The sequence below is a fragment of the Salmo salar genome, chromosome ssa03 (genome assembly GCF_905237065.1).
Source record: "Salmo salar chromosome ssa03, Ssal_v3.1, whole genome shotgun sequence".
In the NCBI taxonomy this organism is placed as follows: Eukaryota; Metazoa; Chordata; class Actinopteri; order Salmoniformes; family Salmonidae; genus Salmo; species Salmo salar.
Genome location: NC_059444.1, coordinates 43843006 through 43869623, shown reverse-complemented (window position 1 = coordinate 43869623; position 26618 = coordinate 43843006). Strand labels below are relative to the sequence as shown.

The window sequence follows — 26618 nt, the reverse complement described above, 5'->3', positions numbered from 1 at the left end:
ACTCATTGGCTCTCTCTCCCTCTCTCACTCCCTTTGTTTCCACACTCATTGGCTCTCTCTCTCTCTCTCTCTCTCTCTCTCTCTCTCTCTCTCTCTCTCTCTCTCTCTCTCTCTCTCTCTCTCTCTCTCTCTCTCTAGTAAATCGTGGGTGGATGTATGGGGGCATTGGGCTGGCCCAACTCTACTACAGTTAATGATACCGCAGGCTCAATGTAAAGAGATGACTACAAGTGACTAAAAGGGATTCTCCGGTACTTTTGTATACTTTTTATCCAGTAGTTCTGAAAGTAGTGCTCACGAGTCAAAACTGTCCCCTGAAAATGGTGTACTATGTGCAGACGTGCATCACGTAATTGCTCTGTCTCTCGCTCTGCTGTGTGCATGATGTGCGTCTTGCTAGCTGTCACTCAAATAGCGAGGGTCTGAAGCTCATTGGTTGAACTCGATTTACTAATGTGCAGGCCCACTTGGGAGAAAATGTAGGTAAAATGACAGCACAGCTTCTAGAAAAAGTGTTATTTTCAAACCAGAGGTTTCGTGGCTAATTGAGGTAAGACAGTAATTCTCTCATAGATTATCCATATATGAAGTGCACATTGACACATCCAGCCCAAAGCTGGAGGTTTGAAAAATACTTAGTAGTCGCCAATACAAAGCATAATTTCCTACGTGAAAAGATTACCATCATACCAACAGTAGAGTGGGAAATGACAACTAGAGATTGCACATAATTACTCCCCGTACCATTCTCCATTGCAGTAGTACAGATGCTCATCATTATATTTGTACCCCATACAGGTGTTTAGAAAGACTATGACAAATAGCATGTAAAAGTGTGAAGTCAATCTGCTCTGTTCTATCTATTCAGTGAATGAACAATATACTACCTGGTAGCAGTGACTGTTTTGATTGAGTTATCGCCTACCTCTTACCCTTCAATTACCATAGTATTATCAACATAGTATTAGTGTGGGTGGCTTGTCATATTTGCCTGCTCTGCTCCAGTCCTCTCAGAGCCAAGGGCTTTCAGAGTCACTGCCACTTACACAGAGGAGAGTCCTTCAATGGAACACCATGCAAGCAAGCACACACACACACACACACACACACACACACACACACACACACACACACACACACACACACACACACACACACACACACACACACACACACACACACACACACACACACACACACACACTCTTGTTTAACTAACCTTGTGGGGACACACAACTTATAACCATACAAAATCCTATTTTCCCTAACCCATAAACCGAGCCCTTACCCTAACCCTAACCCCAAAACCTAACTTTAACTCCTAACCCTAAAGCTAATTCTAACCTAGTCCCCACAATTCTGGTCCCCACGAGTATACTAAAATACGTCTACAAATACAGAAACATAGACACTCCCCCTCTTTCTGCACTCTGTTTATCAGTGCCAAGCCCATCGATCATCCGAACCCGGATTCAAGCATGGCTTGCACAGGGAGAGTAGAGTGCATGCCTGTGTGTTAGTTAATGGTGTTTATGTGTGTCTCTCTCTCTGTGTGTGTGTGTGTGTGTGTGTGTGTGTGTGTGTGTGTGTGTGTGTGTGTGTGTGTGTGTGTGTGTGTGTGTGTGTGTGTGTGTGTGTGTGTGCGTGTGTGCGTGCGCCCATGTCTGTGTGCATGCCTGTGAGTGCAAGTATGCGTCTGTGTGAATGTGCATCTGTGTGTGCATGCATCTGTGCATGTGTGCTCCCATTGGCCCCCCTTCCAGCAGCTCAGGTGGGCACACAGCTTGGTCCAATTGTATTCGTGGCTCATGTTAGGGCTTCACGATATAGGCAAAAAATATAAAAAAAATAAATGAATAAGAATATTTCCATTATGAATTTACTTGTGATTATAGATCAAAATACTTGGGTAAACTGTTGGAATCATAGAAAATCATTCTAATTTTATTGTTGGAATACACTGGGTACTTGGAATGCAGATTTGTTTAGCATGACAATGAATGTAAAAGTAAGATAGAAGATGGTTGTGACAGAGTAGGAACCAAAGTGTTGGTCAGTGTTTCCCATGGGACCATAATTAGATTTAAGTTGATAGGTACATTGAGTCAACTATTTTAGAGTACTCTTCGCCTTTTCCTCTCTGATTAAGAACAAACTGTCGCAAAACAATCCTGATATAATGCCTTAATTAGATCAAAAATGTAGTAGTAAGATTTGCTTTCTCTCAGTCAATTTAGCTAGCCAGCTAGCTAGATAGAAAGCAATTAGCATTAGGGGCTAACACACATTTTTTAAGGCACATTTGCAGCATGCTAAACCCAACTAACTAGCATTTTGCAGAGAGTAAGTTACACAAACGAATAGTATAATATAGAAAACGTGGATTTATATTAAGAAGCAAATTAGAAAGCTGTGTCGTTCTTGTTTGGAAAAGTCTGTTACCTGTATGTGGTTGTTTGGTCAATTGCTCATTGCATACAGAGTGAATCAGAGATGAAAGAGGAAGTGATTCCTCCCACTCCCTCATTTCTTCTGTTTCAATGGAAGTCAATGAACTAAGTAGACCAGACCCAGCTGCTATCGCATTGGTGTCTATGGGAGCGAAATCCCCTTAAGTATACAGGAACTGGCCATTTATTTTCAATGGTAAACAGTCTGAGTGAACTATCTTCATTTATCCACTGTCTTTGAGTGAATCTAGAGCAGGAGGAACTGCATGCTTGAGTGACAGGGAGCGGGGCTTGGTGTGTGTGGGATTGGGAAGCGGCTAAAAGAGGAGAGGCAGAAAGAGAACACCGTCAACTCGAGAAATAAATCAAAATAATAAAATAACGCATGTTAAAGACGGCAAAGTGGCATTTCAAAATATTGCAGCCTCTTGAGATATGGATACTGCCAATGTAAATACTGAAACTTTGATAAAATAAATATATTAATTGTGCAGCCCTAGCTCACGTCAAGGGTGCATCAGAGGGTACCCTATTCAACTCCTGGTACTTTGTGGTTGACCTGAACCTCAGCGAATCAAGACCCATATGTGACACTTCCACCGTACAGCAGGACCTAAACAAACTAGCTGACTGGTCAGAACAAAACAGGATGAAGCTCAACCCAGCAATGAGCAAAGCCATGTAAAACCTCCTATGACTCTGCATGCAATGACCTTGGTTGTAGTCCTTTGAGTCCCATCGCACCCACCTCTGCAGATCCTTTGCCCAGAAGCTTGCAAATTCAATGGACTACAACAAATGTGTGTCTCAGACAAGAGGCCATGTCAGGGGCAGTTCTAGCCGATCCAGTCACAAACTGAACCTTCCCCTACTCGGACTGACAGATACTACAACAGCCCTATGCCTTACTTTGTGAGACAGCTTACTGCTGCTTAACTGTAATATTATATTACATCATCATGTAATACATCATCATGTACAATGAGTGCACAAAACATTAAGGACACATTCCTAATATTTGAGTTGCGCCCCCCCCTGCCCTCAGAACAGCCTCAATTAATCAGTGCATGGATTCTACAAGGTGTCGAAGGCATTCCAGAGGGATGTTGGCCCATGTTGACTCCAATGCTTCCCACAGCTGTGTCAAGTTGGCTCGATGTCCTTTGGATGGTGGACCATTCTTGATACACAAAGGAAACTGTTGCAACATTGCAGTTCTACCATAACCCGTTCAAAGGCACTTGAATATTTTGTCTTTTCCATTCACCCTCTGACCAGCACACAATCTGTTATTTTTAACTTACTTACTTACTAGGCCTATGTATGCTGCAATTCAGCTTTTATCTGCAAATATGAACATTTCAAAATTAAATATACCTCCATAATCCCGCTCTCCTCTTCCTCTCCTCCTCCTCTTCCCCTCCTCTGTAATTATCATTCCTCCCCTCCACCCTTCACTCGCTCCCTCTCCCTCTTTCTTTGATTTCCATTCACCCTCCACTCCCCTCCTCCATTCCCCCATCCCTTGCTTTTTCAGATGTTCATTCACATTCTGCGGCCCTGAGCTCATTCATAAGCAGCACCAGTCCTTACAGCGGCAAAGGAACGAGGGAGGGAGGCAGGCAGGGAGGGTAACCCCACTGACTGACTGCTGCATCCTTAAGGCTTCCTGTAACAAACCAATCAAAAGGCAGCATTGAGGGGGGCGAGTTTCCATGAAAGTGGTGGTGTTTGGATGCCGATCCACACCACCCCTCCTCAACCTCATTCCTTTTCATTCATTCCTTAATTTATCAATCCATTTATTTATTCATAATTTCCTTCCTTCAGATGATGCACCTAATCTATTGTTCTTATTCCTTCCTTTGCAGGTGTTTCTGGTGCTAGAGCAGCAGCATTACATAACATACCCCACACACAATACATAACTAGACGCTGTTTCTTTGCTGGTGTGTGTGTCTCCTGTTCAGAGCAAAGGACACTGCAGATAAAACAACCTCCAGCCTCCCCTATAGCTGGACTACTGCACTACTGTTCAGTCGTGTGGTCAGGTGCCACAAAGAGGGACTTAGGAAAATTACGATTGGCTCAGAACAGGGCAGCACAGTTGGCCCTTAAATGTATGCGGAGAGATAACATTAATAATATGCATGTCAATCTCTCATGGCTCAAAGTGGAGGAGAGAATGACTTCATCACTACTTGTTTTTGCAAGAAGTGTTGACAAGCTGAATGCACCAAGCTTTCTGTTTAAACTACTAGCACAATGCTCGGACACCCATGCATACCCCACAAGACATGCCATCAGAGGTCTCTTCACAATCCCCAAGGCGCACAGTACTACATAGAGTGATGACTACATGGAACTCAATTCCACATCAGGGAACTGATGCAAGCAGTAGAGTCAGATTTAAAAAACAGATACAAATACACCGCATGGAACAGCGGGCACTGTATAGAGACACACACACAGGTACAGGCACACGAACACAAACGCTAGCACACACACTCTACACACACGTACATTGTAATATTGTTATATGGTGGTATTACACATTTTGTTTTGTAGATATGTAGTGGTGTATTGATGTTATATGATGTACTGTTCTATCTTTTGTTTTATGTGCCTTAATGTGTTTAGACCCCAGGTGTCACGTCCTGACCCTTGTAAGAGGTCATTTTCCATAGTAGAGTGGTCAGGGCGTGACAGGTGGGTGTTTTGAGTGGTTTTGGTTTTCTGTTTCTATGTGGGGTTTTCTAGATTTCTATTTCTATGTTTTTGTTTTCTATGTTTTGGCCAGGTATGGTTTCCAATCAGAGGCAGCTGTCTATCGTTGTCTCTGATTGGAAGCCATACTTAGGCAGCCTGTTTTTCATGGTTGGGTGTGGGTAGTTGTCGGTCGTTTGTTGTTTTGTTGAAGTGTTTTTCATTAAAGAAAAGAATGAGCACTATACACGCTGCGCCTTGGTCTCCTTTAGACGACCCTTGTTACACCAGGACAGTGGCAGCAGCTAATGGGGATCCCTAATAAATACAAATACAAATATAGCATATACTGCAGGGTTCCACAATTGGCGGTGATTTATTTGGCCCCTCAAGTTTTCTGACCAAGTTTTCAAATCACTTTGAGCTCATCATTTTTTATATATATAATTTTCGTTCTTGGACATAAAAGACTGTAAAATCACAAAACAAATTGCTCAAAGTGATTTTAATTTTGGAAATTTGTTCCCAAGTATTCCCTTGCATAAATAGAGGGGCATATGTGATCGTATTCCAATGTAATCAAGGTTATAAATTATTCTGTTTTTGTCAAATACTATATCTGTTTGGGATTCTTGAGGTAAATTTGCCATGTACAAATTATTTATAACTATATTCCGGTCCTGTCACGCCCTGACCTGCGAGAGACGGTTTATTTCTCTAGGTTGTTACGTCAGGGTGTGGGGTGGGCATTCTATGGTTTATATTTCTTTGTGTTGAGCCGAGTATGGTTCCTAATCAGAGGCAGCTGTCTATCGTTGTCTCTGATTAGGAATAATACTTAGGCAGCACTTTTTTCCGCCTTTAGTTGTGGGATCTTGTTTTTGTGTAGCTGCCTGTGAGCAGCCCAGAACGTCACGTTTCGTTTTCTTCTGTATTGTTTTTGTTGAGTTTCTTATTTATTAAACATGTGGAACTCTAAGTACGCTGCGCCTTGGTCTACTCCTTTTGACAATCGTGACAGGTCCCCGACCATCCGCTCAAGAAAAAATGGGCCTATGGCTGAATGTTGTAATTGGAGACCCCTGATATACAGTATATACCAGGGGCGAAAATCTGATATCAACTTTGGAGGGGACAATTACATTACATTTTCTCAAGAGCAATTCCTGAGGGGGACACCAAAAGTAGTGCTGTAACACATAGCCTACGTTTAATATGGTAAATGTATATTGAGGAACCAAAGAAATAAGGTGTTTGCCGTACTACTAACTACCGGTACCCAAAACTACACAACTAATCACAACAGAAATACCATTGCCTTTAACAAATCTTAGTTCAGTCACCAGTTTAAGTTGAGAGTGGGGGTATCCATGGCATTTTCCAATTATGTTCCTATTTTACAAGTAAAAAAAATTGAGAACCTTTCATAATGTTGCCAAACAAAGACTCAACAAACTTACCTGAGACTGCCTGTCTCTGCCAGTCTGTCCCTGCATATCTGTCCCCAACTCTGCTGTCTGTGTGCCATCTGTTGCCTGCTCTGCCTAATGACATCATTGTGAAACATTTCCATTAGAATTTCATTTCTTTCTTATGAACATTTTATCAACTAGTCTTTGAGATATTAGGCTACTAGGGTTCTTACTTTGCGTTTTGGTGTACTGAAAAATACTCTGATGTCCGTCTTTTTTCTGCCATTTTTCTGCCATTTTTCTACCTGGTTGGCTACACACACAGTATGTAGGTTATTTACAGTAGGAGATGGGCTTCTATCATCTTATCTTCTATCATTCTATATGGGCTTCGATCTAAAAGGTAGCTAGCAAATGTGAAACGGATTGCAGTGACAAGAGTTGACAGCTGTATGAGTTCACCATTTACACAACATATGCTGCAACCTTTTGTAATTTTAATCGTTCGTTTCATATTGGCTGGCTTCTAACAATAGCTGAATTTGCAAAGCTAGCGAGCACCAATTCAGTGGTGTTTGCTATAATCTTTGCTACCCGGGTTAAATAAAGGTGAAATAAAATATATAAATAAAAGTTCCCTTGTGACAATTTAGCTTTTGCAACGAGACCATTAAATATATTTAAAACAATGGTAGAAGAGAGTGTAGTTCTGTTCAGTTTATCGCTAACCTTATCACAGGGACTTTGAAGCACTAACTTACATGCATGCTGATCTTGGAATAAATTGACGATAGCAAAATTCCATCTTTGATGACGCCACATAAATGGAATAGGTACTAGCTAGCTTAATAGTTAATATTTGCGCGCTAGCTCTGCATATTAAGCTAGTGTGTGTGCGTGATTGACTGGATTAACCTCACGTCAGTTACGTGCATTGAGTGCCTTTCAGACAGTAGATACGACCTCTACGTTACCTCGCAAGCTAAGGAACTGGCAGTGGATCAAACCATTGTGAGGCAAAGGGTGGGGGGGTCGCAATCTTTTGAAACTTAAAAACGAGCTATTAAGTGTCTATAATCAGCACAATTGCTTTCATTGCGTATTATTAATATTATTTAAATTACATAGTTATGTTTCAGTGATATATTGGGGGAGACAAATCATATTTTTCCCAGGATGGGGGGGTCGTGTCCCCCCCGTCCCCCCCGGGATTTCCGCCCCTGGTATATACCACATATCAGAATAGCTCTCTTGTCTTAGCTCATCCCTAACCTACAAACTACAGACAGGCCTAGACCATCTATCGGACTCATTATAGACTATATCAATCCTTAGCAGTCAATGGTATGCAAATGTAATGTCATTTTTTTATATGGCCATTAATTTAATTTATTGTTGTTGTCATGCCTGCTTTCTGAGGTGTGGTCATGAGGACAGTTCATGATCCTTCATCTTGGATCAGTTTTAACTTTTGGATCAATCAATCAGAATTTATTAATCAAATGCTTCGTAAACAACAGGTGTGGACTGACAGTGAAATGCGTACTTAATGGATCATAATGAACAAGATCACATGGACAGGGGGACCTGATCCTAGATTAACACTCCTAATCTACTGGAGCACCATCTATCTTACCCAGGAAAAAAGGACTGAACCGTATCAAAATGGCTGCCATCGCTACTATCCCTCCTCATTTTATTATTCTCCTGAAAGGTTCCCATCCTCCCTCAGTTTTATCAGCCTGAACTCTGCTCCCTGTTTCCACAAGGGAGAGAGGGGAGAAAGGTAGAGAGGGGGAGGGAGGGGGGACACCTAGAGCAACAAGACACCCAGGGGGTTAACACACACACACACACACACACACACACACACACACACACACACACACACACACACACACACACCTGTGTCCTTTTAATCAATGCTGTACATTGATAAATTAAGAGATGGTGAAGAAAAGAGGACATGGATGAGAAATAGAGAGAGGGAGGAGGAGGGGAGGGAAAATGAAGAAATAACAAAAAAAAGTGTGTGGGTGTTCACAAGTGGAGGCTGGAGAGAGAAAAGGCAGGAAAAGGGAAAGGGAAGAGGGGGAGGAGGGGGTGGGAAGTAGAAGGGAGTCGACAGAAGGGAAAGAGTGAGGAAAATCACGAGAAAGGGGAAAGTAGGAGGAAGAGAGAAAGGAGGAGGGTGAGGAGGAGGACACAAGGGGGACATGCATGTGTTAGGAAAGGGAGGAGGAATGAGGACTAGGAGGAAGAAGAGCAAAGCTTACTAGTTGCCGTGGGGTGGGTGACAGTAGCTCTGATACCAGCTGGGCAGCTCTTGACAGTTGTTCAGACATGACTTCTGACTTCTCCATCCCTCTCTCTCTTCTTACCCCCTAACATGTACTCTCCCCCATAGCCCACTACCTTTCCATCCTGTCAGTATTTAGCAGAGTGAGTGAGTGAGTGAGTGAGTGAGTGAGTGAGTGAGTGAGTGAGTGAGTGAGTGAGTGAGTGAGTGAGTGAGTGAGTGAGTGAGTGAGTGAGTGAGTGAGTGAGTGAGTGAGTGAGTGAGTGAGTGAGTGAGTGAGATGAACTTCTGACACGAGTCGTTTCAACCCACCATCTCATATCGTTCTGAAATTGTTTCTGTAGTTAGAAACAGATAACATTAGCATTCCTGCAGCATTATTTTGTTGACATGTATGTTGATCTCTGACAAATGAAGCTAATTGATTGCACCCAAATTGGCCCTTTTAATTTTTAGGATTCACATAATATTCAATAAATATATTAACCAGCATCGATATACAGTATGAGTTCCCCATGTCTGACATGTAGTATGGGGTTGCAGCTTGGAGTACTGATTTTGAGAGATTTCACAAAACAATTGAGAACCATTCTATATTTTGGGGTTGTTTTGATCTCACATGGGAGCTTAAAATAATTGAATAACTATCAAACTATAGTTTAGCATTCATACATTTAAAAAGAAAATCTGTTTCTCTTCATGAAATCATCTTCTTGACAGACAACAGTGCATTTCATTTTAGTGAGCAAGTCAAACAGGCCTAAATCAACACCAGTCTGTGGAAACTGCTGCTCTAGAATCTAGATGGAGTCAAACACTTCCACTACTTCTATATATAGGCTAACGACCATCTAGCGACGGGGGTCTTTGATACCCAATACTGATGCACGTTGTGGAGAATCGATGGCGGTGAGTGGGGTGACTGGCGTGAGAACAGTGATGTAATGTGAGTGGCTAGATGACTGAATAGCGGGTTGGACTACTGGGCCATAAACGGTTACACAACGAACCATAGAAACCGTAGTCACTAACTGCTAATGCAAATGGTGCAACACTCAATAATTGCCGTGTACATCACCACTGGGAAGAATATCCCCTAGGAGTATGGGGTCATTATTGAGTTCGTTACTGTTACTAGGAGGGGGTGCGAGAGATAAAGAGAGAGAGGGATTGGAGTGGGACTATTAATCCATTAATTAGTTAGTTAAGTTAGACACACATACAGTACGTACACCATACAGTACAAGTCAAAAGTTTGGACATACCTACTCATTCAAGGGTTTTTCTTTATTTTGACAATTTTCTATATTGTAGAATAGTAGTGAAGACATCACAACAATGAAATAACACATATGGAATCATGAAGTAACCAAACAAGTGTTAAACAAGTCAAAATATATGTAATATTTGAGATTCTTCAAAGTAGCCACCCTTTGCCTTGATGACAGCTTTGCAAACTCTTGGCATTCTCTTAACCAGCTTCATGAAGTAGTCACCTGGAACGCATTTAAATTAACAGGTGTGTCTTGTTGAATGTTCATTTATGAAATTTATTTCCTTCTTAATGCGTTTGAGACAATCAGTTGTGTTGTGACAAGGTAGGGGTGGTATACAGAAGATAGCCCTATTTGGTAAAGACCAAGTCCATATAATGGCAAAAACAGCACAAATAACCAAAGACAAACTACAGTCCATCATTACTTTAAGACATTAAGGTCAGTCAATGCGGAACATTTCAAGAACTTTGAAAGTTTCTTCAAGTGCAGTTGCAAAAACCATCAAGCACTATGATGAAACTAGCTCTCATGAGGACCTCCACAGGAAAGGAAGACCCAGAGTTACCTCTGCTGCATAAGTTCATTAGAGTTAACTGCACCTCAGATTGCAGCCCAAATAAACGCTTCATAGAGTTCAAGTAACAGACATCTTAACATCAACTGTTCAGAGGAGACTGCGTAATTCAGGCCTTCATTGTTGAATTGCTGCAAAGAAACCACTATTAAAGGACACCAATGGGAAGAAGAGTCTTGCTTGGGCCAAGAAACACAAGCAATGGACATGAGACAGATGGAAATCTGTCCTTTGGTCTGATGAGTCCACATTTGAGATTTTTGGTTCCAACCGCTGTGTCTTTGTAAGACGCAGAGTAGGTGAACGGATGATCTCCACATGTGTGGTTCTAACCGTGAAGCATGGAGGAGGAGGTGTGATGGTGCTTTGCTGGTGATTTATTTAGAATTCAAGGCACACTTAACCAGCATGGCTACCACAGCATTCTGTAGCGATATGCCATCCCATCTGGTTTGCGCTTAGTGGGACTATCATTTGTTTTTCAACAGCACAATGACCCAACATACTTCCAGGCTGTGTAAGGGCAATTTGACCAAGAAGGAGAGAGGTGGAGTGCTCCATCAGATGACCTGGCCTCCACAATCACCCGACCTCAACCCAATTGAGATGGTTTGGGATGAGTTGGACCACAGAGTGAAGGAAAAGCAGCCAAGCAGTGCTCCGCATATGTGGGAACTTCTTCAAGACTGTTGCAAAAGCATTCCAGGTGAAGCTGGTTAAGGGAATGCCAAGAGTGTAATAAGCTGTCATCAAGGCTAAGGGTGGTTACTTTGAAGAATCTAAAATATATTAAAATTTCTTTAACACTTTTTTGGTTACTACATGATTCTATATGTGTTATTTCATAGTTTTGATGTCTTCATTATTATTCTACAATGTAGAAAATAGTAAAAATAAAGAAAAACCCTTGAATGAGTAGGTGTGTTCAAACTTTTTACTGGTACTAATATATATCGCGCATTTCGTGACAAAAAATGTCAAAATATTCCATTACCGTACTTCGAAGCATGTCAAACGCTATATATACATCGCGGTCTGGACAGTTCCAGGCAATGTGTCAATGCTCACCACACTCATAGCTTTTCCTGCTGTACAGGTTCAGGAAGGGGCATCATCTCGGGTAGCTGGCTGTTGGTGTCCCCCTCATCCTTGGCTGGGGTCCCGGCGTGGTCCTCCTTTCTTGTCCGCTCTTTCGGGCGAGTGGAGGGTTCCGCCTTCCATGGTTGTCCGCTGCGCAGAACCTCCAAAGCCAACTGTTGTCCTTCAACCAGTTTAGCTTCGAACAGGAGAGAGCATATACATGTATCTATGGCCACTTTCTCGATGATCGTGAGCGTCAGGGGCCAGCATAATTAGATCATGCATTTGTGATCGAGGGAATGCTGTAAGATCATACGCCCAATCATGGAATCTTTGTGCCCTGCTAATCAGGGTGTAACCATACCGGTGCAGGATTTTCTTTTTCAGGACCTCGTAATGCGTCACCTGGTCAACCGTCAGATCCTGATATGTCTTCTGTGCTGCGCCTGACAGGAAGGGTGCTAGCAGGCTGGTCCATTGCTCATGGGTTAATTTCTCCCTAGTTGCCGTCCTTTTCCTGGCTTGTAGGTAAGCCTCGATGTCGTCAGCCTCTGTCAGCTTCAATTTAAACCTACTAGGTTTGGGACGAGAGACTGCTGCACCTGCCACTATGCCAGCCTGGGCGGCTGTCAGCTGGCTGAGTTCAGCTCACAGGAGAGAATCGTTATTGTCTTTACCGGAGACAAATACCAAAGAACACGCTCTCATTCATACGCTTGGAAACACTACAGCCAAAATGGGAGCCACCTAGGAAAACAACAATTTCTGTCTCATTTTTCTAAAAACCAGCCTGAAACTCTTTCTAAAGACTGTTGACATCTAGTGGAAACCCTAGGAACTGCAATCGGGCACGATTTCGTGCCAGCCATTGAAATCAGTGGTAGGCTGAATTTTTTTTTTTTTTTGGATGGTTTGTCCCCACATTATTTTAACAGTTTTAGAAAGTTTAGAGTGTCTTCTATCCAAATCCACCATTTATATGCATATCCTAGCTTCTGGGCCTGAGTAGCAGGCAGTTTACTTTGGGCACGCTTTTCATCCGGACGTCAAAATATCGCCCCCTATCCCAAAGAAGTTAAGTTATTGAGCTTGGTTTGGGTTGCCCACATTCTACACCATATGTAGCAGGCTCAAGGGTGTGGGGTTTCCACGTCACCAAGTTCAATAACAAAACATGCACAAATAGAATGCTAATGGGGAGATTATTAGGGATTTTTGTACACGGGGAAAGAAGGGGGAATTCACCAATCACCTCACTGTCCACAAGCCGTTCTCATTGTCCGTCTGCCGCAATATTCAGTTGAAGTCGGAAGATTACATACACTTAGGTTGGAGTCATTAAAACTCATTTTTCAACCACTCCACAAATTTCTTGTTAACGAACTATAGTTTTTGCAAGTCGGTTAGGACATCTACTATTAATTTTTCCAACAATTGTTTACAGACAGATTATTTCTCTTATATTTCCCTGTATCACAATTCCAGCAGGTCAGCAGTGTACATAAACTAAGTTGACTGTGCCTTTAAACAGCTTGGATTACAAAATTCCAGAAAATTATGTCATAGCTTTAGAATCTTCTGATAGGCTAATTGACATAATTTGAGTCAATTGGAGGTGTACCTGTGGATGTATTTCAAGGCCTTCCTTCAAACTCAGTGCCTCTTTGCTTGACATCATGGGAAAATCTAAAGAAATCAGCCAAGACCTCAGAAAAAAATTGTTGACCTCCACAAGTCTGGTTCATCCTTGGGAGCAATCTCCAAATGCCTGAAGGTACCACGTTCATTTGTACAATAATAGTACGCAAGTATAAACACCATGAGACCACACAGCTGTCATATCACTTAGGAAGGACACACATTCTGTCTCCTAGAGATTAACGTACTTTGGAGTGAAAAGTGCAAATCAATCCCAGAACAACAGCAAAGGACCTTGTGAAGATGCTGGAGGAAACAGGTACAAAAGTATCTATATCCACAGTAAAATGAGTCTTCTTCAGCAAGGAAGAAGCCACTGCTCAAAAACCACCACAAAAAAGACAGACTATGGTTTGAAACTGCACATGGGGAAAAACATCATACTTTTTGGAGAAATGTCCTCTGGTCTGATGAAACAAAAATAGAACTGTTTGGCCATAATTACCATTGTTATGTTTGGAGGAAAAAGGGGGAGGCTTGCAAGCCGAAGAACATCATCCCAACCATGAAGCACGGGGGTTGCAGCATCATGTTGTGGGGGTGCTTTGCTGCAGGAGGGACTGGTGCACTTCACAAAATGGATGACATCATCAGGTAGGAAAATTCTGTGGATATATTGAAGCAACATCTCAAGACATCAGTCAGGAAGTTAAAGCTTGGTCGCAAATGGGTCCTCCAAATGGACAATGACCCCAAGCATACTTCCAAAGTTTTTGCAAAATGGCTTAAGGACAACAAAGTCAAGGTATTGGAGTGGCCATCACAAAGCCCTGACCTCAATCCCACAGAAAATGTATGGGCAGAACTGAAAAAGCGTGTGCAAGGCCTACAAACCTGACTCAGTTACACCAGCTCTGTCAGGAGGAATGGGCCAACATTTACCCAACATATTGTGGGAAGCTTGTGGAAGGCTACCCAAAATGTTTGACACAAGCTAAACAATGTAAAGGCAATGCTACCAAATACTATTTGGGAGTATGTAAACGTCTGACCCACTGGGAATGTGATGAAAGAAATAAAAGCTGAAATAAATCATTCTCTCAACTACTATGCTGACATTTCACATTCTTAAAATAAGGTGTTGATCCTAACTGACGTAAAACAGGGATTTTTTTATTAGGATTAAATGTCAGGAATTGTGAAAAATTGAGTTTAAAAGTATTTGGCTAAGGTGTATGTAAGTTCTGACTTCAACTGTATACACTACCGTTCAAAAGTTTGGGCTCGCTTAGAAATGTCCTTGTTTTTGAAAGAAAAGCACATTTTTTGTCCATTAAAATTACATCAAATTGATCAGAAATACAGTGTAGACATTGATAATGTTGTAAATGACTATTGTAGCTGGAAACGGCAGATTCTTTTATGGAATATCTACTTAGGCGTACAGAGGCCCATTAGCAGCAACCATCACTCCTGTGTTCCAATGGCACGTTGTGTTAGCTATTCCAATTTTGAAAGGCTAACTGATCATTAGAAAACCCTTTTGCAATTATGTTAGCACAGCTGAAAACTGTTGTTCTGATTAACTTCTATGGGCTACGTCCCACCTGCGGACACAGCCAGTGAAATATCAGGGCGGAAAATTCAAAAACAACAAAATGTCATAATTCAACTTTCTCAAAAATGCAACTATTTTACACCATTTTAAAGATACACTTCTCGTTAATCTAACCACATTGTCCGATTTCAAAAAGGCTTTACAGCGAATGCAAAACATTAGATTATGTTAGGAGAGTACATAGACAAAAATAATCACACAGCCATTTTCCAAGCAAGGACATGTGTCAATAAAACCCAAAACACAGCTAAATGAAGCACAAACCTTCGACGATCTTCATCAGATGACACTCCTAGGCCATTATGTTACACAATACATGTATGTTTTGTTCGATAAAGTTCATATTTATATCCAAAAACAGCATTTTACATTGGCGCGTGATATTCAGAAAATGTATTCCCACCAAAACGTCCGGTGAATGTGCACATCAATTTAGAAAAATACTCATCATAAACGTTGACAAAATATATAACAATTATTTTAAGAATTATAGATAGACTACCCCTGGATGCAACCGCTGTGTCAGATTTTAAAATAGCTTTACGGAGAAAGCACATTTTTCAATATTCTGAGTACGTAGCTCAGCCATCACGGTGAGCTATTCAGACATCCGCCAAGTTCGGGGCAACCTAAACTCAGAATTAGTATTAGAAATATTCTCTCACCTTTGCTGATCTTCGTCAGAATGCACTCTCAGGACTGCTACTTCCACAAGAAATGTTGTTTTTGTTCGAAATAATCCATATTTATGTACAAATACCTCTGTTTTGTTTGTGCGTACAGATCACTTATCCAAAGGCATAACGCGCGAGCGCAGAAAGAGAGACGAAAAGTCAAAATGTTCCATTACCGTACTTAGAAGCATGTCAAACGCTGTTTAAAATCAATCTTTATGGTATTTTTAACGTAGAATTGCGATAATATTCCAACCGGACAATAGCATATTCATTCAAGAAGAAAAAGAAGGAGGGGTGCACTCGCGGGAACGAGCATATCCAATCCCTTTGTTGCCAGGCAGACCACTCAGTAACTGAGCTCCTATTATCTGCCCAGTGACAGGAAAATGCTCAAACCACTTTCTGAAGGCTTTAGACAGCCAATGGAAGCCTTAGGAAGTGTAACGTCACCCACAGACACTGTAGCTTCGATAGAGAATCAAAAGAACTACAATTCTCAGACTTTCCACTTCCTGCTTGAATTTTTCTCAGGTTTTTGCCTGCCATATGAGTTCTGTTATACTCACAGACACCATTCAAACAGTTTTACAAACTTCAGAGTGTTTTCTATCCAAATCTACTAATAATATGCATATTCTCGTTTCTGGGCCAGAGTAGTAACCTGTTTAAATTGTGTACGTTTTTCATCCGGCCGTGAAAATACTGCCCCCTAGCCCAGACAGGTTAAAGAAGCAATAAAACTGGCCTTTAGACTAGTTGAGGATCTGGAGCATCAGCATTTGTGGGTTCAATTACAGTCTCAAAATGGCCACAAACAAAGAACTTTCTTCTGGAACTCGTCAGTCAATTCTTGTTCTGAGAAATGAAGGCTTTTCCATGCGAGAAATTGCCAAGAAACTGAAAATCTCATGCAATGCTGTGCACTACTCCCTTCACAGAACAACGCAAACCAGAATAGAAAGAGGAGTGGGAGGCCCCGGTGCACAACTGAGCAAGAGGACAAGTACAGTAGAGTGTCTAGTTTGAGAAACAGACGCCTCACAAGTCCTCACAAGTCCTCATTAAATAGTACCAGCAAAACACCAGTCTCAACGTCAACAGTGAAGAGGCGACTCCGGGATGCTAGCCTTCTAGGCAGAGACTGGCAATCTTAATGCTGTGCGTTACAGGGAAGACATTCTCCTCCCTCATGTGGTACCCTTCCTGCAGGCTCACTTGACATGACCCTCCAGCATGACAATGCCACCAGCCATACTGCTCGTTCTGTGTGTGATTTCCTGCAAGACAGGAATGTCAGTGTTCTGCCATGGCCAGCTAAGAGCCCCGATCTCAATCCCATTGAGCACATCTGGGACCTGTTGGATCAGAGGGCGAGGGCTAGGGCCATTCCTCCCAGAAATGTCCAGGAAATTGCTGGTGCCTTTGTGGAAGAGCGGGGTAACATCTCACAGCAAGAATTAGCTAATCTGGTGCAGTCAATGAGGAGGAGATGCACTGCAGTACTTAATCCAGCTGGTGGCCACAACAGATACTAACTGTTTTCTTTTGATTTTGACCCCCCTTTGTTCAGGGACACATTATTCAATTTCTGTTAGTCACATGTCTGTGGAACTTGTTCAGGTTATGTCTCAGTTGTTGAATGTTGTTATGTTCATACAAATATTTACACATGTTAAGTTTGCTGAACAAAAACGCAGTTGACAGTGAGAGGACATTTCTTTTTATGCTGAGTTTATATACACCGGACAAAAATATAAACACAATATGCAGCAATTCCAAAGATTTTACTGATCTACAGTTCATATAAGGACATCAGTCAGTTGAAATAAATGTATTAGGCTCTAATCTATGGATTTCACATGACTGGGAATACAGATACCTCAGATACCTTGGTCACAGATACCTTTAAAAAAAAGTTAGGGACATGGATGAGAAAACCAGCGTGACACATCTCCTTCGCATAGAGTTGATCAGGCTGTTGATTGGGGCCTGTAGAATGTTGTCCCACTTCTCTTCAATGATTGTGCGAAGTTGCTGGATATTGACAGAACTGGAACACGCTGTCATACACGTCAATCCAGGGTATCCCAAACATGCTCAATGGGTGATATGTCTGGTCCGTATGCAGGCCATGGAAGAACTGGGACATTTTCAGATTCCAGGAATCATGTACAGCTCCTTGAGACATGAGGCCGAGCATTATCTCGGTGAAACATGAGGTAATGGCACCGGATGAATGGTACGACAACGGACCTCAGGATCTCTTCACGGTATATTTGTGCATTCAAATTGCCATCTATAAATGTAATTGTGTTCGTTGTCCATAGATTATGCATGCCCATACCATAACCCCACAGCCACCATGGGGCACTCTGTTCACAACATTGACACCAGCAAACCGCTTGCCCACCCGATGCCATACATACTGTCTGACATCTGGCCGGTACAGTTGAACCTAGGATTATTCCATGAAGAGCACACTTCTCCAGTGTGCTAGTGGCAATCGAAGGTGAGCATTTGCACACTGAAGTCGGTTACGACGCTGAACTGCAGGCCAAGGCCCTGCTGAGGACGAAGAGCACGCAGATGAGCTTCACTGAAACGGTTTCTGATAGTTTGTGCAGAAATTCTTTGGTTGTGCACACCCACAGTTTCATCAGCTGTCAGGGTGGCTGGTCTCAGACCATCCCGCAGGTGAAGAATCTGGATGTGGAGGTCCTGGGCTGGTGTTGTTACACGTGGTCTGCGGTTGTAAGGCCTGTTGGAAGTACTGCCAAATTCTCTAAAACAACGTTGAAGGCAGCTTATGGTAAAGAAGTTAACATTCAATTATCTGGAAATAGCTCTGGTGGACATTGTGTTGCATTGTGTGACAAAACTTAACATTTTAGATTGACCTTTTATTGTCCCAGCACAAGGTGCACCTGTGTAATGATCATGCTGTTTAATCAGCTTCTTGATATGCCACACCTGCCAGGAGGATTATCTTGGCAAAGGAGAAATGCTCACTAACAGGGATGTAACCAAATTTTGCAAAACATTTGAGAGAAATAAGCAAATGGAACATATCTGGGATCTTTTATTTCAGCTCATGAAACATGGCACCAGCATTTTACATTTTGCGTTTATGTAGTTTTTTGTGTAAGTCCTAACAATAGATCAAGTGAAACTGACAGTTTGATCCTCTTAAGGAGCTGACCCTTTTTTCCCAAGTTTTGCCTAAAATGACAAATCCAAATCTATCTGCCTGTAGCTCAGGACATGGAGCAAGGATATGCATATTCTTGATACCATTTGATAGTAAACACTTAGAAGTTTGTGGAAATGTGAAATGAATGTAGGAGAATATAACACATTAGATCTGGTAAAAGATAATACAAAGAAAAAACAGGCATTTTCTATTTATTTTTTGTATCATCTTTGAAATGCAAGAGAAAGGCCATTATATGACTTAGGACTCTAGGTGCAATTTAGATTTTGGCCACTAGATCGCAGCACTGTATGTGCAAACTTTTAGACTGATCCAATGAACCATTGCATTTCTGTTCAAAATGCTGCATCAAGTCATAGCACTCACTACTGGAGACATGTTCAAAAGGCTGGTCATGGCTCACATCAACACCATTATCCTAGAAACCCTAGACCCACTCCAATTTGCATACCACCCCAACAGATCCACAGATGATGCAATCTCTATTGCACTCCACACTTCCCTTTCCCACCTGGAAAAAAGGAACACCTATGTGAGAATGCTGTTCATTGACTACAGTTCAGCGTTCAACACCATAGTGCCCTCAAAGCTCATCACTAAGCTAAGGACCCTGGGACAAAACACCTCCCTCTGCAACTGGTTCCTGGACTTCCTGACGGGCGACTCCCAGGTGGTATGGGTAGGTAACAACACATCCGCCATGCTGATCCTCAACACAGAGGCCCCTCAGGGGTGCGTGCTAAGTCCCCTCCTGTACTCCCTATTCACTCATGACTGCACGGCCAGGCACACCTCCAACACCATCATCAACACCACCGTGCTTCTACACCTGCATTGCTTGCTGTTTGGGGTTTTAGGCTGGGTTTCTGTGCAGCACTTTGTGACATCAGCTGATGTAAGAAGGGCTTTATAAATACATTTGATTGATTGATTAAGTTTGATACATTTTCAAGTACATAACTGTGCACTCTCCTCAAACAATAGCATGGTATGTTTTCACTGTAATATATACTGTAAATTGAATTTAAGCTTTCTGCCTATATAAGACATGTCTATGTCCTGGGAAATGTTCTTGTTTCTTTCAACCTCATGCTAATCACATTAGCGCACGTTAGCTCAACCGTCCCGCGGGGGGACAATGATCTGTAGAGGTTTTAAAAAATAACACAAACACAATTGTACTTTTTCCATTTCTTTATTGAGAAAATTATCCAATATTACATTTCTTTGTCGGAAAAGGTATGTGGACCTCTAGATTAATAAGCTCAATTAAGTGTATTAAAGTAGTCAAAAGTTTAGTATTTGGTCCCATAATCCTTGCACGCAATGACTTCATCAAGCTTGTGACTCTACAAACTCATTGGATGCAGTTGCAGTTTGTTTTGGTTGTGTTTTGGGTTATGTTTTGACCAATAGTAACTTAATGGTGAAAGATGACTGGAGTAATTGTATTTTTTAAGTAAGTAGATGAGATGTTTCTGAACACTTCTAAATTAATCCTGATAATGGCGTGATTAAGAAAAAATATGAATAAATCATGAATAATGATGAGTGAGAGTTACAGTGGCTACAACACAACTTGCTAACTTCTCACCATTAACAGGGGAGGTTGGCATTTGGGGGGGTATGATCTTTTTGCCTCTGTAACCTTCTAACTGATCATTATTCAAGCTGTATTCATGATTATCCTTGATCATGGTAGCATCCACATGTAGTGTTCAGAAACATCATCTATTCTTACTAACAATAAAAGTGACTCCAAAATGGGCACAAGTCATTATTCACCATTCAGTTATTATTGTGGAAAACATAACCATAAACATGACGAAAACAATCTACAAATGCATCCAACAAGTTTGTAGAGCCACAAGCTTGGTGTAGTCATTGCATGCAAGGAATATGGAATCAAATACTAAATTTTTTACTACTCTTAATACAAAGAACTCCAGCCACCCTAGTCATAGACTGTTCTCTCTGCTACCTCACAGCAAGCGGTACCGGAGCACCAAGTCTAGGTCCAAGAGGCTTCTAAACAGCTTCTATCCCCAAGCCATAAGACTCCTGAACACCTAATCAAATGGCTACCCAGACTATTTGCATTGCCTATGCTGCTACTACTCTCTGTTATTATCTATGCATAGCCACTTTAATAACTCTACCTACATGTACATAATTACCTCAATAACCTCGACACCGGTGTCCCCGCACATTGGCACATTGACTCTGTACCGGTATCCCCTGTATATAGCCCCGCTATTGTTATTTACTGCTGCTATTTAATTATTTGTTATTCTTATCACTTACTTTTTTAGGGATTTTCTTAAAATTGCATTGTTGGCTAAGGGCTTGTAAGTAAGCATTTCACTGTGAGGTGTTGTATTCCTTCGCATGTGACAAATAAAATTTGATTTGATTTAATTGAGCTGATCAAGCTATAGGTTTGCATACTTTTTCTGACAAAGAAATTGAATGTTGGATCAATTTGCTCAATAAATAACTTGTTTTTGTCTTAATTGTTTAATCAGGTTCACTTTATCTATTATAAGGACTTAGATGAAAATCTGATTGCATTTTAGGTCCAAATTATTCAGAAATACAGAAATTCCTAAAGGGTTCACAAACGTTTTCTCAGTACTGTAGTCAATACCATACCACTGTATGAGCAGAGAGGCGATTTGATATCAGATCTAAATGAACCCGTTTGATCTGAGGGAAATTTCTCTCCCAGTGTTGCGTGAAAGACGACAGTTTTCCATGGAGGAGTGCGTGCCGGGTGCCTAGCTCTTGACAACACTGGTCTTACCCTATCATAGTCCCTTGACGACACTGGTCTTACCCCCCATCATAGTCCAGAATGCCCCTGTCGTTTCCTGACGCTCATTTTCAACATCACACCCTCCCAACCAAGAGTGCTGCTGTGTATACAAGGAACCTACAGTAGCGCAGTGACAACATTTTAACATTTTTTTTTACATTACATTTTAGTCATTTAGCAGACGCTCTTATCCAGAGCGACTTACGGTAGTGAATGCATACAGTTCATACATTATTTTTTATATTTTTTTATTTTTATTTATTTATATATATTATTTGTAATTTTTTTTGTACTGGCCCCCCGTGGGAATCGAACCCACAACCCTGGCGTTGCAAACACCATGCTCTACCAACTGAGCTACAGGGAAGGCTATAGACCACTGTAGCAACAGTGCCCCCTAGGCCCATGCATGGTCACTGTAACTACAGTGCAACACTAAGCCAAAGAAAAACAAATATCAGCAAGGTTGACTTTGGAATCCTCTGCACTGGGATAGTATTATTCAGGGCTCTATAAAACCGTTTTCTGAGGAATATTCCATCAAAATAATGCAACCATGTTGAACACCTTTGTCAGCATAACATTCTGTAATATTCCACAAGGAAATGTTTTCACTACTGGGATAGGTAGCCACATGGGCTTGGGTAGGGTGTCTGTAGGATAGCAAAGAATAATATTATTTTATTTTAAAAAATCAATCCATGATGTTAACACTTGCATTCAAATAATAGGCAGCGTAGGCTACCACAGCTATCAGTCTGCTCCCGGTATCTGTGAAAGACGTGTGCTGAACGGAAAATGTTTGTAGCTCAAATTGATGCATAGCACTAAAAAGCTACAAAACCTGCTCATACATCTCCACAAATTACTTTCAACCACTTGTGTAGAATTCCCTAATCAGGCGCTGAAGAACTTGCAGGGTTGGGATAATTATATTATGAGCAACCTGACCATGGACATTTTCAAAAGTTGTCTTACAGTGACATCTTGTGCTCTGTCATGTTAGCGATAGAGCCAAAACTCAAACAGTCCCTATCCACTCTTTTCATCAACATTGCCAAATGATGACACAAATATTAAATTTGTGCAATATGTCTAAGGCCCAATATTTCTTCAGAAAGTATTTCAAGTAGCTATAGCTGAGCAAGTAAGGACAAAACACATACCAAGCACAAGGATGGCATTCTCATACTTGACGTGTTGCTCCAATAGATTCTGGAACTTGGAGACTGAAACAAAAGACTGCTCTGTCATGTATCTCTCATCCCAGTAGTCCACGTCTTTATGCCTGGAGTTTTGGTCGGGTGGATACTCCATTACAACGCTGTCACTCACTACAAGGGATGATATACACAATGTATAGTAATTAAAACATCATAGCTTTCCTCTATAAAAAGGAACATGACATGTACTGCCAGTCACTGCCAGTATGTTGTGACTGTGAGTGACATTGCTGAGTTGATGACAGATAGACTAGTGGCAAGGCCCCCACATTTTTGAGATACTCCTACTCGAGGTAGAGCAAAACACAACCATGTTTCTTCACATCATTAATGTCTCCCATTTATACAATGTGTGTGCAATGGTTGTGTAAAATATTTTACTGCAAAAGTGGTTAAAGTTGTCACACACCCCCTAAACTCAAAAAGCTAATGTAATCCAAAAAGCTCATTTAACCCAATATTGCAAGCTCTGATATTGCTAAAATGTGGAATTACAAGTAGTTAGTTGTCTGTCTAGCGGACTAAACTCCACTCCATGGTGAAGGAAGTTTCGGAAGCACTTCACCAACGTAGTGGAGCCGAGACCAGGCTTTGTGGAATCTAACTCAATAGTTACAAAAAATTATAATTATGAAACACCTACCTATGTTTGTCCTCTGGAGTTGTGTGCCTTTCTTTGTTTGCTGAAATTAATACTTTTTCAATAAAAGTGAATACATTTCAGACATCTGAAAGCTTTGTTTAAGGATTTTGTTACTTTAGCCCATACTCATGTAATTAAGTCAGTAACCACCAAATAAAATAAAATGTAATTTGTCACATGCGTCGTAAACAACAGGTGTAGACTAACAGTGAAATGCTTCCTTACGGGCCCTTCCCAACAATACTGAGAGAAAAAAAGAGAAATAATAATGCAAGGAACACATTGAGTTTAACTAGGCAAGACAGTTAAGAACAAATTCTTATTTACAATGACAACCTACACCGGCCAAACTCAGACGATGCTGTGCCAATTGTGCACCGCCCTATGGGACTCCCAATCACGGTCGGTTGTGATACAGCCTGGAATTGAACCAGGGTGTCTGTAGTGATGCCTCTAATACTGAGATGCAGCGCCTTAAACTGCTGCGCCACTGTGTATATAACTTTGCTATATACACAGGGTACCAGTACCGAGTTGATGTGCAGTGGAACAAGGTAATTGAGGGAGAACATATAGGTAGGAATAAAGTGAATGGGCAATAGGATAGATGAACAGTAGCAGAAGCGTATGTGATGAGTCAAAAGAGTTTAGTGCAAAAAGTGTCAATGCAAACAGAGGGTTAACCAATAGCTACCCGGACTATCTACAGTTGAAGTCGGAAGTTTACATACACCTTAGCCAAACACATTTAAACTCAGTTTTTCACAATTCCTGACATTTAATCATAATAAAAAATCCCTGTCTTAGGTCAGTTAGGATCACCACTTTATTTTAAGAATGTGAAATGTCAGAATAATAGTAGAGAGAATGATTTATTTCAGCTTTTATTTCTTTCATCACATTCCCAGTGGGACAGAAGTTTACATACACTCAATTTGTATTTGGTAGCATTGCCTTTAAATTGTTTAACTTGGGTCAAACGTTTCAGGTAGCCTTCCACAAGCTTCCCACAGTAAGTTGGGTGAATTTTGGCCCATTCCTCCTGACAGAGCTGGTGTAACTGAGTCAGGTTTGTAGGCCTTCTTGCTCGCACATGCGTTTACAGTTCTGCCCACAGATTTTCTATGGGATTGAGGTCATGGCTTTGTGATGGCCACTCCAATACCTATGTTTTTGTTGTCGTTAAGCCATTTTGCCACAACTTTGGAAGTATGCTTGGAGTCATTGTCCATTTGGAAGACCCATTTGCGACCAAGCTTTAACTTACATTTACATTTAAGTCATTTAGCAGACGCTCTTATCCAGAGCGACTTACAAATTGGTGCATTCACCTTATGATATCCAGTGGAACAACCACTTTACAATAGTGCATCTAAATCTTTTAAGGGGGGGGGGGGGGTTAGGTATTCCTTAAAGAGGTGGGGTTTCAGGTGTCTCCGGAAGGTGGTGATTGACTCCGCTGTCCTGGCGTCGTAAGGGAGCTTGTTCCACCATTGGGGTGTCAGAGCAGCGAACAGTTTTGACTGGGCTGAGCGGGAACTGTGCTTCCTCAGAGGTAGGGGGGCCAGCAGGCCAGAGGTGGATGAACGCAGTGCCCTTGTTTGGGTGTAGGGCCTGATCAGAGCCTGAAGGTATGGAGGTGTCGTTCCCTTCACAGCTCCGTAGGCAATCACCATGGTCTTGTAGCAGATGCGAGCTTCAACTGGAAGCCAGTGGAGAGAGCGGAGGAGCGGGGTGACGTGAGAGAACTTGGGAAGGTTGAACACCAGACGGGCTGCGGCGTTCTGGATGAGTTGTAGGGGTTTAATGGCACAGGCAGGGAGCCCAGCCAACAGCGAGTTGCAGTAATCCAGACGGGAGATGACAAGTGCCTGGATTAGGACCTGCGCCGCTTCCTGTGTGAGGCAGGGTCGTACTCTGCGAATGTTGTAGAGCATGAACCTACAGGATCGGGTCACCGCCTTGATGTTAGTGGAGAACGACAGGGTGTTGTCCAGGATCACGCCAAGGTTCTTAGCACTCTGGGAGGAGGACACAAGGGAGTTGTCAACTGTGATGGCGAGATCATGGAACGGGCAGTCCTTCCCCGGGAGGAAGAGCAGCTCCATCTTGCCGATGTTCAGCTTGAGGTGGTGATCCGTCATCCACACTGATATGTCTGACAGACATGCAGAGATGCGATTCACCGCCTGGTTATCAGAAGGGGGAAAGGAGAAGATTAATTGTGTGTCGTCTGCATAGCAATGATACTTCCTGACTGATGTCTTGAGATGTTGCTTCAATATATCCACTGAATTTCCCTCCCTCGCGATGCCATCTATTTTGTGAAGAGCACTAGTCCCTCCTGCAGCAAAGCACCCCCACAACATGATGCTGCAACCCCCGTGCTTCACGGTTGGGATGGTGTTCTTTGGCTTGCAAACCTCCCCCTTTTTCCTCCAAACATAACAATGGCCATTATGGCCAAACAGTTCTATTTTTGTTTCATCCGACCAGAGGATATTTCTCCAAAAAGTATGATCTTTGTCCCCATGTGCAGTTTCAAACCGTAGTCTGGCTTTTTTAATGGCGGTTTTGGAGCAGTGGCTTCTTCCTTGCTGATCGGCCTTTCAGGTTATGTCGATATAGGACTCGTTTTACTGTGGATATAGATTATTTTGTACCTGTTTCCTCCAGCATCTTCACAAGGTGCTTTGCTGTTTTTTTGGGATTGATTTGCACTTTTCGCACCAAAGTACGTTCATCTCTTGGAGACAGAAAACGTCACCTTCCTGAGTGGTATGACAGCAGTGTGGTCCCATGGTGTTTATACTTGCGTACTATTGTTTGTACAGATGAACGTGGTACCTTCAGGCGTTTGGAAGTTGCTCCCAAGGATGAACCAGACTTCGGAGGTCTTGGCTGATTTCTTTAGATTTTCCCATGATGTCAAGCAAAGAGGCACTGAGTTTGAAGGTAGGCCTTGAAATACATCCACAGGTACACCTCCAATTGA

At 41.9% G+C, this 26618-nt stretch overlaps 1 pseudogene; it reads right to left on the bottom strand.

Moving 5' to 3' along the window:
* LOC106600584 (EEF1A lysine methyltransferase 4-like) overlaps window positions 1-23074 on the bottom strand; it is a 155859-nt pseudogene extending 132785 nt beyond the window's left edge.
* Between the last annotated feature and the right edge of the window lie 3544 nt (window positions 23075-26618).